At 32.6% G+C, this 17,268-nt stretch overlaps 1 protein-coding gene across 2 annotated transcripts in view; it reads right to left on the reverse strand.

Moving 5' to 3' along the window:
• LOC145241499 (serine/threonine-protein kinase 33-like) overlaps nt 1-15,347 on the reverse strand; it is a 306,331-nt gene extending 290,984 nt beyond the window's left edge. For both annotated transcript variants that reach the window (XM_080104517.1, XM_080104518.1), the window contains exon 1: nt 15,221-15,347. The gene's annotated coding sequence lies outside the window, so the exon portion shown is untranslated. The remainder of the gene's footprint in view (nt 1-15,220) is intronic.
• Between the last annotated feature and the right edge of the window lie 1,921 nt (nt 15,348-17,268).

Below are 17,268 nucleotides of genomic sequence, written 5' to 3' on the forward strand. Positions count from 1 at the left end.
GTGTCGTTGCCTAGGTGTTTGGAAGGTAAACAAAGTCTTTGCGCTTGAGTCTCTTAAGTGAGCAGCGTTGTTTATATGAGATGTTTTGTATAACGCTTCCTTGTTCGTGTTTTATGATGTCGAATATCTTTCGTTTTAATCTTGCAAGCTTAGTGTCTAGTTCCTGGTTTTTTGGTGGAGGATGTAATGGGCGGTCTAGCTGATATACGGGGAAGTCATCGGTGGTGCGCTGTGTTTTAGTGTTGTTGTTGGTTATCCATTTCAGCCATTTCAGATGGTAAGCCGCTCTGCAGAAGTGTGTTTCTATGTTGAACAGGGTGTTGCTGTTTACTGCTTGAGTAATGATGAATTTGGGTCCGAGGCTAAGAAGGTATTTTTCTTTGTGAGGTCTGTGATTTGGGTGTGCGTTGCTTGTGTTATGTGGGTACTGAGGCTGGTGTCTTCCTGTCTGGGAGTGTGTGCGGTGTTGTATTTATGTAGTAGCCACGTGAATGTTTTTAGTCTTTTTTTTCCGTCTGTAGAGAGTAGTGATAGCATTTATCTATGGCTGTCATTATTTTGTGAAGCATAGGTTCGTGTGTTGTGCTCAGTTCAGGCTTAATGGTGTTGAATTCTTCAATAAGTCTGTGTACTGTATGGTGGAGATATTGTAAGAGTTTCTTCATGCAGAACGTTTGGATGAAATTTCTTGATGGTTTGAATTTCGTCAGACGGAGGAACGTCGAAAGATGTAAGTTCTTGATAGTGTTGGGGAGAATCTTGTGCTTGATGCAGCGTTTGATAAAGTTTATTTGGCATCCGGTCCTACAACGTTTTTCGGAGATCTGAAACAGTTTTTTGGTTGTTGCAAACTCTGTCTGGCTCAGACTAAGGGACAGGATTGATGTGTAGTTTGCTTGAAGCATTGTGTAGGATAGGTATGTAGTAGAGATTTAGAAGGCTGTCACAATGCGAGGAATGAAATATAGTTGTTGTTGGTAAAAGAAGACGAGAACAAGTGGCAATTTACAAATCAATAAGTACATACATGTATTTTATATATACATATATTTATTCAGTTGTATTAGGTAAAATATCTTACTTGTTATGTTTGCGACAATATCCATTATTAATTTCGTAAAAAAATTCCTTTTTCAAATGGTGAACGTAACAGATCGATTCAAAGCATGCTAGATGGTGGAGCGGAAGTTGGATAGCTGTGTGGGGTCTTAGAGCAAATGTGAGGAGGAGGTTTATGTATGGTCTGATTAGGTAATTAACATGTTTGTATTTTTATTTATTTTATTTATTTGTTTTTTTTTTTAGTTTATAATTTGTTGCTTTAGCGTGAGCTTTTTTTAAATTTTGTATATTCTCTATTTTCTTGTCTTTATTTAATTATTATTATTATTTATTTATGTTTTCTGCTGATGTGTGGGATGCCTTAGTTTATCTAGGTCATGTAAGTCGCTAGTAGGCTGTGTCCGGTTAGCTATTGAAGAATAAAAGTAGGGGTGGGATGTGAGAGAGGAGGGGAGATGGGGTGCGGGGTGGTACGCTCCCAGTCGGCAGCTGGGTGTTATATATATATATATATATATATATATATATATATATCCGTATCCACTCGTTCCTCGTTTACATTCCAGAACACTAGGAACTCCACGGTGATGTGTAAAGCATCAGTAGTACACATATTAATAGTGACATCATCATTTCATGTGTTTGTGTTAATTTCTATGGATAAGCGTTTGCGTTATAATTTTTAATGGAGTAACATTTTTTTTTTTGCTATGGATAAAAAATAATATAAAACTTACCTTTTGTAAAACAAATACATTTTTATTAACGAACTACACAGGCTAGAGTTAATAAAATAAAATTAATTTTAGCGTATTCTGTTGATACATATATTTAAAAATAATGTTCCTTACAAGCCTCCGTACATTTTTGAAAAAAAGCGCCAAAAATAAGAACCGCTCGCTATCAATTTAAATAATAAAATCAAAACAAATTTTTTGGAGGCTGATTTTGGATTTTACATTCCAGAACACTAGGTACCTCCATTTTTATTATCTCAATAGTCTTATAATCTCTTATATGAATATATTTTTTTGGTGCTAATGCAGAGAGTGATCTGCTAGCAGTGTCAGAAACTGATTTTAAGAATGCGTGAAAAAAAAATTTGAATAATTTGGTCTCCTAATTATAAAAGCTTATAACTACTTGAAAAACGTAATTCAAACCCTAATTGTTTTTCAATTAAATGAGCAAAGACCAAATTAAAAAAAAAATAACAGGTTTAATAGCAAATTAAGCAATATTTGTTTTTTAAATCGGCCTTCTTTAAAAAAGATTTAAAGAAAATCAACGAAATTTTTCTTCCTTCGAGTATAAAAAAATCGATATAAATTCCAAAAAATCATTTACCTAAAAAAAACAATTCAATGTGTAGTTCCATTCTTCATTTTTAAGAATTTATTCATATTTATATTTTAAATTCTATTTATTCCATTCCATTTATAAAAAGATTTTTTAAACGACGATTTGAAAAACGGGCGATCATCATTTTTTGAAAAACCGGAAGTAATCTTTCTCCTTGTTTTGAACTACGAATGAACAAAAGGACATAAAAACCACACGTTCGCGTTAGGCGTGTAGCCTTGTACCTGGAGAAATATGTGTTTCCATAGTTTAAAAATAGTCAAATTCTACTCATAAGATTATTCCTTATAAAAAAAAAAAAAAACACCCCAGGAATTTTTTTTTTCTTTTCTCAAAGAAATACATAAATTTTTGATTTATTATATTTTCATTCTTTTTTGTTGAGTGAATTTAATTTTTTAAATATCTAAAAAAAGAAATATTGAATGAAATAGAAAAAAATTGATGTCATCGTCCATTACTTACTGGACAATATAAGCAGAACATAAGCTTCCAATTAGAAAAAAAAAAAAAAAATCAATGTGGTTTTTTAAAAAAAAGGTTTTACACTTTGGACTTTACTTTATTATTTTTTTTAATTTACAATATATTATTTATTGATCTTTTATCTTCAATTTGTGATATTGTTGTGAGGGAATCACCCTCCAAATGGACTGTTCTATCCATTATATAAACCATAGACCTTTTGATCCCAGGTGTGGATTAAACACCAGAGCGACCCTCGCCTGCTCGGTGATGTTTACTACTCTTTTCAGTTGTAACCTTTTTACGTTGTTGTTCCAGTAATACATTCTTTAAACTCTATTCCGTTGTTCTGTTTTCTTTGTGGCTTATTGCAAGCCATAACAAATATATAAAACTTTGGTATATTAATTAATTATTAAAATTTAAATAGACATTTCAAAAGGGGGGGGGTGAGGGTTAAAAAAACAAGTGTTTGTCTAAAATATTATATTCGGTTTATTGGAATTTCACATTGTCACTGAAAATATCGTACAAATTGAATCAATAGAAAAATTTTGATAGATTTTTAAAATTAAAAAATTGAAAAATATTTAACTCGTAAAATTCAATTGATTTCATTACGTAAAAAAAAAAAAAAAGAATGGCTGCATGGAAGTGTGCCGGCACTTTGTAAACACTGTTTGGTAAAAAAATAATATTTCTATTACTTTTTATACAACTTTAATAGTTTATTTTGAAAGTATAATACATAATGAAAATAAACAACCCACTTTTAAAAGAGAAATTACGATTTTTTTATATTTTATTTGCAGTTTTGTGTTAGGGATGTCAAAAATTACCCCAAAATTCTGGGCCCTCTTGCACTTTAAGTAAATTGAAATTAGGAAGATAAAAAAGGAACAGCAGTCGTCTTACACCGGTTGAAAGAATGCCATTGATTGGATAGAGAAATTATGACGTCATTTTATGTAAAATAATGTGAATGCGGTAAAGCAATTAAGCATTTTCTCAGAATACAATATGGACCGCGATAGGCAATTTTAAATACGAGGGAGAGGAAAAATCATTCACAGCGTATTTTTGGCGTTATGAAGATTTTTTTAATATTGACTGCAGCAACTGGTCTGATCAAAAGAAAACCAGACTTCTACTACGAAAATTGGAAACGGCTGAGCATGATAAATTCATGGATTACATCTTGCCTTGGAAAACAGCAGATTTATTCAATGAGACGGTAGATGTTTGAATGTGGTAAAAGATGATAATGACGATTTTGCCACCTACGCAGCTGTAGTGAACAAACACTGTGATGACTTTAAGTTGTCTGAACTAACATCAGACAATTTTAAATGTCTTGTGTTTGCGCAAGGGTTAACCTCGGGAAAAGATGTGGAAATCAGGGGCAGAGTCCTTATAAAATTAGAAAATGAACCGAACTCAACACTTCAAAACTTGACTGGGGATTGTCAAAAAGTAGAAATTATAAAAAAAGATGCAAGAAATATCGAAGCAGGCATCGCGAATATAAAAAAAAGTAACTAAGAAAACCCGTCGAAATGGCACACAGACACTAACCACCGAACTCAGAAAAACTAAAGCACCGAGCGCTTGTTTCAGATGTGGTGGAATACATTGGGTAAAGGATTGCCCATTTTAACTAAAAGATGCCATTTATGCAATAAGATCGGTCATAAAGGTTTGCACTGTAGGAAAACTCAGAATAGAAGCCGTGTACATCAAACCAAAACTAAGGACGTCGTAGATGAAAATCTACACAAATATGTAACAGTTAACATTTTCGGCAAGGTTATTAAATTCCAATTAGACAGTGGATCGGATCTTTCAATAATAAATCTCAAAACATGGAAAATATTACGAAAGCCGACTATGTTAAAAACTAACAGAACAGCGATGGCCGTGAATGGTACAAAAATTCATTTTGAAGGTGAATTAATTACAAACGTCACTTTATGGTGGAAAACAAAAAAAAACTAAGATTGTATGTGCTAAAAGATAGTGAGAACCTGTTCAGTTCTGACAGCATGGAGGAGTTTCGTCTCTGGGATCTTCCTATATCCACATTCTGTAAGAAAATAGATACCCGCCCAGCAGAAATGGAGAAACTTATAACTTGTTTTAAAAAAGAATTCACAAACGTATTTACTCCTGGCCTGGGGACATGTACAAAAATGGCCACAGATTTTAAGTTGAAACCTGGCACACAGCCGGTGTTTAAAAAGAAACGTAATGTCCCGTTTACTTCCCTGAACAAAATAAATCAGGAACTAGACAGATTAGAAAGCATCGGTATACTGGCTAAAATTGAATATAGTGAGTGGGCTGCTTCGGTAGTTTACGTAAAGAAAAGGTCCGGGGAAATTCACGTTTGCGCCGACTTCTCGACCGGACTCAACGGGTCCTTAGAAGATTTTCACTATCCATTACCTAGTCCAGAAGAAGTGTTCACGAAATTAAATGGCAGCAAGTTTTTTCTAAGATCGACCTAAGCGACGCTTACCTACAGATTCCAGTAAATGATAAAAGCACTAACCTTCTCTGTATTAACACTCATTGGGGTTTGTACAGATATGAAAGACTCGCGTTTGGTATCAAGGTGGCACCTGCAATACTCCAGCAAGTAATGGATACTATGCTGTCCAGCCTGGACACCGCAATCGCATATCTTGATGACATTATCATAGCGAGCAAAAGCAGGGAAAAACATATCAGACAAATATTCAGTCGAATACAAGATTATGGATTTAAGATCAAAGCAGATAAATGCGAGTTCTTTTTACAAACAATTAAATACCTGAGTCAAATAATCGATAAAGATGGCAGACGCCCAGACCCAGATAGGGCAACCGCTATTAAAGAAATGCTGGTATCAGTAAACATAACTCAATTGCAGAGTTTTTTAGGTTTGGCAAATTATTACCAGGAGTTCATCCTAAATATGCACAAATTGTGCGCACCACTAATGAATTGCTGAAAAAGGATAATGCTTGGGAGTGGACAGAAGATTGCCAGACATCATTCCAAGAAATAAAAAGAATCCTGACTTCAAAACTATTCCTAGCACATTTCAACCCGCAGTTGGACATAATAGTAGCTAGCGACGCTAGTCAACATGGCGTCGGGTGTGCATGCTACATTGAATGCCGGATGGCTCGAAACAGCCTATTGCTTTCATATAATGGACTCTCTTGCCAGTGGAAAAGAATTATTCTCAGATCAAGGGAGAGGCCCTAGGAATTATATTTGCAGTTTCAAAATTCCACCGGTTCTTGTACGGAAGACACTTTTTCTACAAACCGACCATAAGCCGTTGATATCCATTTTTTGATCAACAAAAGGACTTCAACATTCACTGCGAACCGACTATTAAGATGGGGAACTATTCTGCTGAACTATAATTTTACAATTCAATTTCTCCCCTCAAAACAACTAGCCCATGCAGACGGTCTATCGAGACTAATTCCTGCCAAAATGGAACCTCTTGAAGATTCAGTAATCGCGGCACTACATATTAATAGTGATGTAAAAACCATGATAAACAATATTATCCACGAACTGCCGGTCACACTTCAGGAAATTAAGTCAGAATCCCTAAATGACAATTTCATTCAAACCACGAAGCAGAAATTAGCACTGGGTGACACCAGTTCTGACATTTTTTCTGGTTGCGACGAAATACTGTTATACAGTGAAAGGGTTGTCATTCCCCAAACACTTCAAAAAAGAATTCTCAGGGATTTTCACATGGGGCATCCAGGAATAAACAGAATGAAAAGCCTAATGAGAAGTTTTGTTTATTGGCAAGTTATGGACCAAGATATTACCGACATGGTGAACAGATGCAAAGGCTGTGCTTTGGCTGCAAAAGCACCACCGATAACATATAAACCTTGGCCTAAGGCTGAACAACCATGGTCGAGGATCCACATTGATTATGTGGGACCTGTGGAGGATTTTTACAACCTGATAGTAGTTGACTCTAAATCGCCAGAGGTACTAAGATGCAAAAAAACGACCACAGCATCACGACAAATTTTTTATTGGAATTGTTTGCTCGGTTTGGGGTTGTAGACTGTTTGATTAGCGACAACGCTACACAGTTCACCTCGACAGAGTTCAGAGAATTCTGCAAGATGTATCAAGTCAAGCATATTACGACACCCCAGTACCACACCAGAAGCAACGGCCAGGTTGAACGCTTCGTCGATACACTTAAAAGGGCATTAAAAAAGACGTCTGGTACACCGACAGAAAAGGCCCTTCAGCAATTTCTGCAGGTTTACAGAATCACGAGAAATCTGAACAAACCAGATGCGGGATCCTGAGCAGAAATCATGTTTGGACGGAAAATAAAATCCGTATTTGATAAACTGCTACCAAAATGCATAGTACACAATAGAAGCTCTACAATGCCAATGAAATGGTTTAACAGCGGAGATAACGTGTATTTTAGACATTTTAGAAATAATGTTTCTTTTTGGGAATAGGGCACGATCTTATAAAGAATCGGCCATGTTACATACATCATTCAGGCCCCAAAGTTCCAACATAAGAGGCACCTGAACCAAATCAAGAAACGCTTCTACGAGGATCAAGAAGAACCACTGCAGGACGGCAGTGAGGCGATTGAAACTGTGTGACTGTTTTGACATAGACCCTTCAAAAGGGATGTCAGAACCGAGACGCTTCGGCAGAAAGAGGAAGCGCACAGACCCTTTGGTGGTCTCCCCGAAAAGGAAGAACTACTGATTTGCACAACCGCAGAAATCAGCTTGGGAGGGGGAGGATCACCCTCCAAATAGACTGTTCTATCCATTATATAAACCATAGACCTTTTGATCCCAGGTGTGGATTAAACACCTGAGCGACCCTCGCCTGCTCGGTGACGTTTACTACTCTTTTCAGTTGTAACCTTTTTACGTTGTTGTTCCAGTAATACATTCTTTAAACTCTATTCCGTTGTTCTGTTTTCTTTGTGGCTTATTGCAAGCCATAATAGATATATAAAACTTTGGTACATTAATTAATTATTTAAATAGACATTTCAAAAGGGGGGGGGGTAAAAAAAACAAACGTTTGTCTAAAATATTATATTCGGTTTATTGGAATTTCACATTGACACTGAAAATATCGTACAAATTGAATCAATAGAAAAATTTTGATAGATTTTTAAAATTGAAAAATATTTAACTCGTAAAATTCAATTGATTTCATTACGTAAAAAAAAAAAAAAATGGCTGCATGGAAGTGTGCCGGCACTTTGTAAACACTGTTTATTTTTTAAATAAAAAATAATATTTCTATTACTTTTTATACAACTTTAATAGTTTATTTTGGAAGTGTAATACATAATGAAAATAAACAACCCACTTTTAAAAGAGAAATTAGATTTTTTAAATATTTTATTCGCAATTTCGTGCTAGGGGTGTCAAAAATTACCCCCAAAATTCTGGGCCCTCTTGCACTTTAAGTAAATTGAAATTAGGAAGATAAAAAAGGAACAGCAGTCGTCTTACACCGGTTGAAAGAATGCCATTGATTGGATAGAGAAATTATGACGTCATTTTATAAATAAAATGGATTGACAATATTAAAAAACAATTTTTGGGTTTGTATTACTGTACACATAGATTCGAAAAAGTTGTCAAAAAACAAATAAAGAACAAATAAATGTTATCAAATGCAAGATAAGTTACTTTTCTACCTAACTGGATATATTTTTTGTGTTTTTATTCAGTGTAACATGTTTATTCAGCTCGAAAAACATGCAGTGTTTACCGATGTATTGGAAAATTCCAAATGGCAGCCGACTCTCTCTCGGAGAGGGTACGTTTGGGAAAAGGTATTATAAATAATAAACTAGACAAAATACTGTTAGAAAACAACCGAATACATGTCAACTTATGTCACGGTAACATATATTGAGCGAATTTCTAACAGTATTTTGTCTAGTTTATTATTTATAATACCTTTTCCCAAACGTACCCTCTCCGAGAGAGAGTCGGCTGCCATTTGGAATTTTCCAATACATCGGTAAACACTGCATGTTTTTCGAGCTGAATAAACATGTTACACTGAATAAAAACACAAAAAATATATCCAGTTAGGTAGAAAAGTAACTTATCGGGTTTGTATTACTGTACACATAGATTCGAAAAAGTTGTCAAAAAACAAATATAGAACAAATAAATGTTATCGAAGGCAAGATAAGTTACTTACACGCATGATAAAAAAGAGGTCTATGAGATAAATACGGAGAAAGTGAAAAATTTTAGGGAGCAACCATTAAAAGAAAACTGTTTACGCAGAGTCCACGTATCTTGTTAAGTACTTTTTATTTTATTTATTTAGTATAAAACAGATTTTTTTATGAGATAAATACGAAGAAAGTGAAAAAACTTTTTTTGCGCATTTCAGGGAGCAACCATTAAAAGAAAACTGTTTACGCAGGGTCCAAGTACTTTTTTTTATTTAGTATAAAACAGATCTTTTTTTTTTTTTGTTTACCAACCAAACAAAGATAATTAAAAACTGATATTGTTCTCTGATACGTATTATTATACGCGGAAATATTCTTTTACAATACTTTCAATTCTTAAATTCTATCTTAACTTAAAAAGATTCTCTGGCGGAGGTTGTGGATCCTGCCTCTTTCCAAAAATCGCCAAAAACATGGCGGACGACCTACGCGCACATCACTGAAAGTAATTAACGCTCCCTCTGACACGTGATCGGAAGTTTGGGGCATATGTCTATTTGTTTTGATTTTACATACGTGAATGAATGAACGAATTGTCACCAAGACATACGAACCATTCTTTCACCTAATAATAAATTAGAACCCCCTCCCCCAACGTTTTGGTACTTGTGTAGTTGAACTACACTGTAGTTCTGCTACCGCGAGTGTACGAACCATTCTTCACTTTCACCTAACAATTTAAAGAAAAATATTTTGTTTTTGTTTATTTTTTTAAGTTCGTATTTCTCGCGTTGACGAAACTGCACTAGTGCAGTGCACTAGTACCAAATGTCTTTTTGGTTAAGAATAAAAGTATGGTGAAAAAAATGTAAATAAATAAATTAGGAAAAATGCAACTTTTTGGTACTTGTGTAGGCGGTGCCCGGAAAACTCATCTCGGGAAAACTCGTCTCCGGAAAACTCGACCTCGGAAAACTCGTCCCCCTTCGCTAGGTAGGAAAACTGGTCCCTTATTGAATAAATATCGATTGAAAACACATTTTATGATCGTTCTTGAAGGAGATGTTGTTTTTTAAAATAGACTATAGCCCCCCCCCCATAATATTTAAAAAAAATATTTTTACTTGTTTAATGTTTTTTTTTTTTTTTTAAATAAAATCGATTTTCTAAGTGTCCGTTTTCTACCTAACTGGCTAAGTTCTTAGTGGTTTCACTTATTTTAAAGCGTTTATTATGTTCATACAATGTTAATTACAATTATTTTTGTTCTTATTTTAACGATGTTTTTTGGAGTCATAAAAACAATAATAAAAAACAAAACAAAAAATTAAAAAACAGGGAGCGATTCGATTCTTCGTTACTTTTTTATTTTTGTTTTTTAATTATGATAGTTTTTTTTGTTATGTTTTCGTTTTCTCTCATACCAAATGCACTCATGCGTTATTTAAAATTATAATTTTATCAATTATCAACATTTATTGTCGCCCTATCAAATTTTGCAAAAATTAACTAATAAATTAAAAGCGAAATATTTTTTTGGCGCAAGAGATGCCCCATGTGAATTTAGGAAAACTCGTCCCGGGAAAACTCGTCTTGGGAAAACTAGTCTCGGGAAAACTAGTCTCCGGAAAACTCGTCTCCGGAAAACTCGTCCCCTTTCGCTAGGTAGGAAAACTGGTCCCTTATTGAATAAATATCGATTGAAAACACATTTTATGATCGTTCTTGAAAGAGATATTGTTTCTTAAAATAAACTATACCCCCCATAATATTTTTTAAAAATATTTTTACTTGTTTAATGTATTTTTTGTGTTTTTAATAAAAGCGTTTATTATGTTCATAAACGAGACCGCATATTTTTTTTTATATTAATATAAAAAGAATTTATTTATATACTGTTGTTTATCAAAGGGTAAAATCGATTTTTCTACCTCGCCGACTATGTTGTTTATTTAATTTATTTGGAATCGTTTATTTGGTAAAGAAAAAAAAACATGTCGAGTGTTACGGGAGAACGAGAAATAATGCCCGGTATATCACATCTTAGGGGGTCTTGATAATCGCTAAAAAATAGAAAATTAAAGAAATTACTGAGGGAGATTTGGTTTTAAAAAGAAAATAATAAATTTTAATATTTTTTAAAATATAATTTAGAGAGAGAGGGGGGGATAAAACCTATATCTCCCTTCGAAAAGCAACCAACAAAAAATGATAAACGATAGCGGAGTTTTCAATAAAATTGATTAATAAATTTATTTAGTGATTACTTTCTCTCTTAATGATTGATTTTAGAATTTTGAAGTAAAAATTAAAAAATTAAAAATGAGTTAACGAGAGATTGTTAATGTTAGCACATGGCATCTCTCGCGCCAAAAAAATATTTCGCTTTTAATTTATTAGTTAATTTTTGCAAAATTTGACAGGACGACAATAAATGTTGATAATTGATAAAATCATAATTTTAAATAACGCATGAGTGCATTTGGTATGACAGAAAAGAAAAACATAACAACAAAAAACTATCATAATTAAAAAACAAAACCAAAAGCGTAACGAAGAATCGAATCGATTCGACGAATCGCTCCCTGTTTTTTAATTTTTGGGTTTTGTTTTTTTTATTGTTTTTATGACTCCAAAAAACATCGTTAAAATAAGAACAAAAAAAAATTTGTAATTAACTTTGTATGAACGCTTTAAAATAAGTTAAACCACTAAGAACTTATCCAGTTAGGTAGAAAACGGACACTTAGAAAATCGATTTTATTTAAAAAAAAAAACAAAAAAACATTAAACAAGTAAAAATATTTTTTGAAAAATGTTATGGGGGGGCTATAGTTTATTTTAAAAAACAATATCTTCTTCAAGAACGATCATAAAATGTGTTTTCAATCGATATTTATTCAATAAGGGACCAGTTTTCCTACCTAGCGAAAGGGGACGAGTTTTCCGGAGACGAGTTTTCCGGAGACGAGTTTTCCGGAGACGAGTTTTCCCGGGACGAGTTTTCCCGGGACGAGTTTTCCTAAATTCTTAAAAACAATATCTCCTTCAAGAACGATCATAAAATGTGTTTTCAATCGATATTTATTCAATAAGGGACCAGTTTTCCTACCTAGCGAAGGGGGACGAGTTTTCCAGAGACGAGTTTTCCCAGGACGAGTTTTCCGGGCACCGCCCCATGTGCTAACAATCTCTCGTTAACTCATTTTTAATTTTTTTTAATTTTTACTTCAAAATTCTAAAATCAATCATTAAGAGAAAAAGTAATCACTAAATAAATTTATTAATCAATTTTATTGAAAACTCCGCTATCGTTTATCAAGAATCTTTTTAATTTCATTTTTTGTTGGTTGTTTTTCGGAGAGAGATATAGTTTTTACCCCCCCCCTCTTTAAATTATATTAAAAAAAATATTAAAATTTATTATTTTCTTTTTAAAACCAAATCTCCCTCAGTAATTTCTTTAATTTTCTATTTTTTAGCGATTATCAAGACCCCTAAGATGTGATATACCGGACATTATTTCTCGTTCTCACGTAACACTCGACATGTTTTTTGTTTGTTTTCTGTGTTTTTTTTTCTTTACCAAATAAACGATTCCAAATAAATTAAACAACAAACAACATAGTCGGCGACGTAGAAAAATCGATTTTACCCTTTTATAAATAAGTAAATTCTTTTTATATTAATATAAAAAAAAATATGCGGTCTCGTTTATGAACATAATAAACGCTTTAAAATAAGTGAAACCACTAAGAACTTAGCCAGTTAGGTAGAAAACGGACACTTAGAAAATCGATTTTATTTAAAAAAAAACAAAAAAAATTAAGCAAGTAAAAATAAGTTCTAGAAATATTAGGGGGGAGGGGGGCTATAGTCTATTTTAAAAAACAATATCTCCTTCAAGAACGATCATAAAATGTGTTTTCAATCGATATTTATTCAATAAGGGACCAGTTTTCCTACCTAGCGAAGGGGGGCGAGTTTTCCGGGGTCGAGTTTTCCGGAGACGAGTTTTCCTAAATTCTGTGCAGGCAGGACCCCCCCCCCCCCAAAAATATATCTTTTATGAAATTGTTAGGTGAAACTTGGGTACTAGTGCACTAGTGCAGTTTCGCCAACACGAGAAATACGAACTCTTAAAAAAAAAAAAAAAAAATTTTTAAATTGTTAGGTGAAAGTGAAGAATGGTTCGTACACTCGCGGTAGCAAAACTGCACAAGTACTAAAAAGTTGTTTTTTTCCTAATTTATTTATTTACATTTTTTTCGCCACACTTTTTTCCTTAACCGAAAAGAAATTTAGTACTAGTGCAGTTTCGTCAATGCGAGAAATACGAAAAAAAAAAAAAATTTAATTGTTAGGTGAAAGTGAACAATGGTTCTGGTTCGGTGGTTGGTTCGTACACTCGCGGTAGCAGAACTGCACAAGTACCAAAAAGCTTTTTTTTTTTTTTTTTCTAATTTATTATTCATTGTTGTTCATTCATTCACGTTTGTAAAATCAAAACAAATAGACATATGCCCCAAACTTCCGGTCACGTTAATTACTTTCAGTGGCGTGCGCGTAGGTCGTCTGCCATGTTTTTATTTTTGGAAAGTGGCAGGATTCTCAACCTCCGCCGATTCTTTTAACTGAAGAGCTAATTAACGTTTTTAAATTTAAAATAAAAGTAAAATAGTTCACTATAAATCAGCGATCGAATTGTTATTTAAATGACTTTAACTCTTTTAAAAATGCTTTTACATTAATTATTTTTATATTATTATTAAATACTTATTAAATTCTTTTACAATAATTTCAATTCCGTATTTTTATCTTAACTTAAAAAATTCCAAAAAATACTATTAATTATTAAATACTTAGTTATTAAATTCTTTTCCAATTCTTTTTCGACAATTTAAATTTTTATCAATATTTCATAGTAATGACGTCAATATTTCTCTATCCAATCAAATTGCATTCTTTCAACCGGTGTCAAACGACTGCTGTTCCTTTTTTCTGTTCTTCAGATGCTACATTTTGCTGCACTTCTATTTCTTGTTCTCTTTCAGTGGGGGAGAAATCCTTCACGACTGAGACAATTTTTATTTTTGTACCTTTTCTCCACATTAAAAAACGACCCTGGTGTCTAACTCTGTCCCGTGGGGAGGCATAGTAAATAGGTACTTAAAATGCAAGAGGGCCAAATTCTTATACACCTAGATCCGTACTATTTTTTAAATCGTATTTCCACGTTTAATTAAACTTTTATAATATGTGTTTTTTTTTTATTCAATTGTAAGGTTAAAGTACAGAATAGGCACAAAACACCCTCCCCTCCCCATGTTAAGAATGGCTTTTTAAATAATAACGTTATTATTTCAGCACGGACCACTCTCTGCATGAGTACCGTTTTTTTTTTTATTATTGGAAACCTGTTAGCAAAAAAATCCATTTAAACTTTATATCGCGTAATATTTGAATTTAATATCATTTAAAGCTTTTTTCAAAATAATTATTTTTTAAAATTTTTGTTGTTGTTGTTGTAATTCGAATAATTATATTACCGAGAAAAAAATTATCACGAAAGTGTGAAATATAGAGGGAGAAGAAGAACACCTAAAAAACTATATTTCCTCTAATATATTTAACGAAACGTACTTTTATTTTTAATAATGAATAAATATCGAAAATTTCAGGAAACTATGACTATAATTTGATTTTTACTAGATTTTTAAACCATGGGTGTGTGAACGGCTTAAAAAAACGTCACTACATAGGAACATTGTTTTAAAGCGTCGATAATGTAAACACAATTTTTATCTCGCATTTTCATATTTTTGTATGCTGTAAAAAAATGTTTAAAAAAATATTACTAGTTTATTTGAAGCTTTTTCTTTTAAATGGTAAAAAAAAGTTAGGATGATAATATTAAATTAAATTACACTTATATCGTGTTACATATGGGGGGGGGTAAAACTGTGGCGCGGCGCGCGTTGGACGTACCTACAGAACACCCGGCACAAATTTTATGTTTTTTCTATTTTAAAGCTTTTTAAAACATTCCCACACTCTTTTTTTACCCTCCTAAACAAATGAAATTTAACACATAAAATCCAAATGGGTACTTACCATTGATAATGTATATGTATATATATATATAAATATATATCTATGTTATATGCACTGCATATTCACACAGATATCGGCGAAAACACGATTACAAGGAAACATCGTTCCCATGGTAACAGGAATTCAAAATAGAGGGGAAATAACTCCATTTTAGTCATGAGAATAATCTCCCTTGTTGTATGAACTAGCATAAAAAATAAATACAATCAAGTTCTTTTCTCGTTTTTATAACTTATTTGCCCGACGCAATTGATAAAAGTTTATTCTAAAGTTGACGCCCTTGCTTCAAATTTATCGTTAAAAAAATGCCAATTTTAGACAGTGTACCATTCAGAAATGTCTAATAATATTGCGTGAGGATCAACAAAGTTTTGTCTAGGAAGACTTGCAAGCCACGTGTAGTTTCAATGATGAAACATATTGGCGAAAACACACACACACACACACACACACAAAAAAAAACATCTACGAGCAGAGTTTCCTCCCTTGAAAAGGTAGAAGCGCTACTCAACTAAATATATTGGCTCGTGGCACAGAAAATGGTCAAGTTGGCTCAAGGAGAAGGACGTATACTAACCTCCGTTGGGTCAGTATATATATATATATATATATATATATATATATATATATATATATATATATATATATATATATATATATATATAAAATTCAATATGGCGTAATGGAAAAATATAAAGGTAACTGCAGCTTCTCTTCCAATTTTCGGATTTTCACCATGTCAACTCACATTTTAATTTCTTTTAACGAATTGATTTTTGCTATTTCTTCTGATGAGTAAAGGGCATAATAGATTCACTAATTGATATAATAATTAAGTGATTGATTTTGCGCTACAAAACAGATACTGTCAAGAATTGTATAACTCGACTGATTTAAAGGAATAAATTATAAGATGGTCAACATCATGGATTTTGGAATATAATTTTTTGTCATTTATTCTATATATTGCTCTTTAATCACATTGAGCTTCTTATATAAGGATTGCTATATAATAAGAAAAAGTATTTCTACAGAAATATATATATATATATATATATATATATATATATATATATATATATATATATATATATATATATATGAAAATATAAAATTTCTTTGGTATTGATTGATATATGAGTATCTGCAGTCAGCAGTTTCAACGGTTGCTGCTTTCAAACAAATACTTTTGTCAACATTCATTTATCTTTTATGACGTCATACTACTTTGGACTTCTATTATTCATTCTTATGACATCATTGACTTTCAAGTAAATATATTTCTTTCTTGATAATCTAGAATGGCCCTTTTTTGGGAGCTGGTAGCTTTTGGGAGCTTATTTTCATGTGAACTGTGAGAGCAACTTCTAAAAAATTTTAGAACGAAAGAATCGTCAGACGAAAGGCATTCTACAAATACCACATAATACACTTACTTAAATGATTATACACCATTGGGTGTAGGCTGCCAAAAGTTAATAGGATGTAACAGCAAAGGAAATAATAAAGCAAGAAAATTTCACCACAAAAAAATCTTCAAGCTGTATATCTTCCAGTGGAGAATAGCTTTGCACATGGTCAAATTGCTAGAGAAGATGCCTTTCTTCGTTATTGCTTAAAGCCTTACAATTGACTGCCATGTAAATTCCATCAGGTCTGGAAGTCGTTCTTCAAAAAGTATGGTTGAAATTAATATGCCCACAAAGCTGTTTGGTTATCGTGTGACCAAACCACCTTGCAGAGAAAGAAATACGTAAAAACTATAGAATTGACAATAATAGAGACTGTCATTCATTTAGCTGCGTTAGAAATATGCTTCAATATATTCAATAATTAATATATTTATATCTCCAAAAGTCCAATATTTACATTGACAGATCATCAAATTAACTTTAATAATAACCCTTCTATTAGATGAATATCTCCATGCGTATCAGATATATTAGGTTGACAAAAAAGTTCTTGCAGTTTTTAACTCTTAATTTCAGATGAACATATTTCAGCCTAAACAAAAATTTATTGATCAAAATAAGCACCATCAGAATGAA

The sequence above is a fragment of the Euprymna scolopes genome, chromosome 20 (genome assembly GCF_053919585.1).
Source record: "Euprymna scolopes isolate OS-2025 chromosome 20, ASM5391958v1, whole genome shotgun sequence".
NCBI classification, from domain to species: domain Eukaryota; kingdom Metazoa; phylum Mollusca; class Cephalopoda; order Sepiida; family Sepiolidae; genus Euprymna; species Euprymna scolopes.